Below are 3,544 nucleotides of genomic sequence, written 5' to 3'. Positions count from 1 at the left end.
GTCTCTCATTGGGTTATTTTAAGGATTAAATGAATTAATATTTATAAAGTGCTTAGAACCATGCATGGCAAGCCGTAAGTGCACCATGTGTTAAATATGATTTTAACATATTTTAATTGTTATATATTTACGTTGATGTGCAATAGAAAGAAAATACAATTGGCATAATTTCAATGATATTTTTGCTCAGGATGAGGCTAAATAAAAAGCAGTCGGCTGATTTCAAGACAAATATTAAGTATACTAATATAGGAGCTATGTGGAAATAGTAAAAATTATGACAGTGGAAAGTGAATGATTAGGTTTAAGAAATACAATGGATGAGCAAAAATAGGTAATATCTAGGGTGACCAACCAACCCCAACATGGTTTTCTGAGGGATTTTCTGGGACACAGGATATTTAGTGCTAAAACCAGGAGAATCCCCAGAAAATTAGGATGCTTAGTCTACTTATATATAACTACAGTTTGATATTTATCCCATAAACATTTATCAAGTACCTTCATTATCCGGGTACTGGGAGCTTCCAAAGGATCCTTGCCTCTAAGGAGCTGGTAGTAGGGTGGACCCATGGTTCTGATCCTACTACTGATAATGTCTATGACTTTTAAGCAAGGCTCTTCAGCTTTCCTCCATCTGTGTTTCTCAACCGCAAAATAAGCGGTTGGAATAAATGATCTCTAGATACCTTCCAACGCTGCGGTTCTTTGATGTGAAGCACATAGTACATCTGTTACTGCTAAAATCTCAACTCCACTGGTGTCCAGGGTAAGAAAAGAACAATGAGCAAAGCACACTGTGATTCTCTTCTTGGCTCTCAATTCTAGCCTGAGGCAGGGGAGAAAAAGAATGGTATGCAGTCTCTCCCCTCTCCCAGGTTCCCAAACAACCATAACCAGACACAAAATGGCAATCCCAAACTTAGGATCCTTTGAAAAGACATGAAAGATGTATGTGGCCTGGGAACTCGGCGGAAGAGAGACTTCTTAATAGACTTCTTGCATCTTTTAAACATGTAAATTTCCATAAGAAGCACCTTAATAATTTATTAGGATGAGAGATGTCTATGATAAAGTCAAGAAATATAGATGGATCCAACTGTGGGTGTATTGGAAGTTAAAAAGGAATCTTTGGTGGTAGTACCAGGATAAATAATTTACTTAATTGATTAACAGGCTCTTGTTTGGAGACTTTTCTTTTTATCAAATGACCTTTTGGAGTTGACAATATTCCAACTTTCAGACAAGTTATGTTATATAAGAGTGCAACTCACTGACCATCTGTTTTTGTGTGACTAAAATCATCTTACAGTTATGGCTTGGAAAAGCTATCTCATACATGTCATTATTTGTACAGTTCCCTTATCCATAATTTTGCTTCCCATGATTTCAGTTACCTGCAGTCAAATGTGGGCCAAAACTATTACATGGAATATTCCAGAAATAAGCAATTCATGAGTTTTACATTGTGCACTCTTCTGAGTAGTGTGATGAAATCTCAGTCCTGCCTTGTCCTGCCCAAGACCGTACTACATGAATCATCCCTTTGTCCATATGCTCCCTGCCCACTCCCTGCCCATTATCATTTAGTAACCATCTTGATCTATTTAACGCAACAGATATCTATTGAGTGCCAGTTATGAGCTCAGTTCTATGAAGTCATGAAGAAGAATGAGAATCTCAGTTGCTTGGAGCCTTGGCCAAAGGAAGCGTGACAGGAATCCAACCATCCACATTATATTGATCTTGCCATTTGTGGAAAACCTAATGAATTTTACCTGGAACTGAGATTCATTTTATGTGAGATATGGTGGACAGGAGAGACTTTGGATATTGGAAAGTTTAAGAAGAGTTTCTTGGCTTAGAGAACTTAGTTCTCAGGAGTCCTGTCTTTTTTCATAATAACTTCGAAGATTTATAGTGTTCAGACTCCTCCCAGGCGGCATTCTCTATAATTATAACTCCCTGAGTCATTGGAGGTTCTTAGAACCAGAATGTTTAGAGAGAGATAGACTATAAAAACAAGTTTGTTTCATTGGGGGTATAGCTCAGGGGTAGAGCATTTGACTGCAGATCAAGAGGTCCCTGGTTCAAATCCAGGTGCCCCCTGCGTGTTCCTGTTTTTGCTTCCAAAGAAAAGGGATTGACTTTGACTTTATTCTCTTCTGTAGCTCATGGCTGGTTGAATAATAATGTCCTTTGTGTATACGAGGTCTGACAATTAAGTTCGCGAACTTGTTGCAACGATGTTGCTGAACTTTTTTTTATATCAGAGGGATTATTCATTATGAATTTGTACCAACTGGACAAACAGTTAACCAAGTTTACTATTTGGAAGTACTGAAAAGGCTGCATGAAAAAGTTACACGACCTGAACTTTTCACCAACAATTCGTGGCTCTTGCATCACGACAGTGCACCAGCTCACATGGCACTGTCGTGAGGGAGTTTTTAGCCAGTAAAAACTGTATTGGAACACCCTCCCTACTCATCTGATCTGGCCCCATATGACTTCTTTCTTTACCCAAAGATAAAGGAAATATTGAAAGGAAGATATTTTGATGATATTCAGGACATCAAGGGTAATACAACAGCTCTGAAGGCCATTCCAGAAAAAGAGTTCCAAAATTGCTTTGAAGGTTGTACTAGGCACTGGCATGGGTGCATAGCTTCCCAAGGGGAGTACTTTGAAGGTGACCATAGTGATATTCAGCCATGAGGTATGTAGCACTTTTTCTAGGATGAGTTTGCGAACTTACTTGTCTGACCTCGTATGCCAGGCACAAATCTAGGTTCTTTATATTAATTATCTCTTCCATTTATTGTCAAAATTTTACAAGACAGTCTCAGTATCTCCATTTTATATGAGCAGACTGAGATGTTCAGTAATTGACTCAAGATCAAAAAACTACAAAGAGCAGGACCAAGATTTGAACTCAGAGCACACACTCTCACTGACTTCAGTATGCTATTCATACTTTTCTCCTAGTGATGAAAGCTTTGTGACAAAATTCTACTTAGCAATGCTCCCAAGGTGCTAGGACTGTTTATTGAGTTTAGAACCTTTTGGCTAAAAGGCCAACCAGCAACTTAGTGACTATGCCATACTTTGCAGTGCCCTGGGGAAAGTCAGCCGATAGAGTCTTTATTCACAAAACACTGCCAGAAGTAAATATGAACTGGCCTGAAGTTTAGGGAACAGCATTCTTTTCCTGCTCTAAAGTTGGAGGGATTTGTATACCCCCCCCCCCCCCCCCCCCCCGCCATCCACTTTCTGCAGCCCTGGGTTTTTCTTGCAGAAAACCTACTAGCTGGGTTGTCTTCATTCAGGACTCAGGCCAGGGCCAGAGGTCAGACCTTTGTCCAGGTCTAACTCCTGCCCACAGCACAAGCACTGCTGCGTCTTTAGATCAGCGTGAACAACATACACTGAGCACCTGCTATGTGCCAGAACTGTGTACAATGTGAGCCCAGAGGTGAATAAGACACAGCCCCTGGCCTCAGTGTGCTCTCAACCAGGAAATAGGCCTCTAAAATAAGGCATC

General features: G+C 40.0%; 1 non-coding gene across 1 annotated transcript; it reads left to right on the top strand.

Moving 5' to 3' along the window:
- Nucleotides 1-2,037: 2,037 nt before the first annotated feature.
- TRNAC-GCA (transfer RNA cysteine (anticodon GCA)) lies at nucleotides 2,038-2,109 on the top strand. The gene has a single exon. It is a non-coding gene; the product is annotated as a tRNA-Cys (tRNA).
- Nucleotides 2,110-3,544: the final 1,435 nt, after the last annotated feature.

This window comes from Rhinolophus sinicus, chromosome 5 (genome assembly GCF_057876585.1).
Source record: "Rhinolophus sinicus isolate RSI-liver-muscle chromosome 5, RSI-T2T, whole genome shotgun sequence".
In the NCBI taxonomy this organism is placed as follows: domain Eukaryota; kingdom Metazoa; phylum Chordata; class Mammalia; order Chiroptera; family Rhinolophidae; genus Rhinolophus; species Rhinolophus sinicus.
The sequence above is the reverse complement of the archived record's forward strand: the minus strand, read 5'-3'. Positions and strand labels throughout refer to the sequence as shown.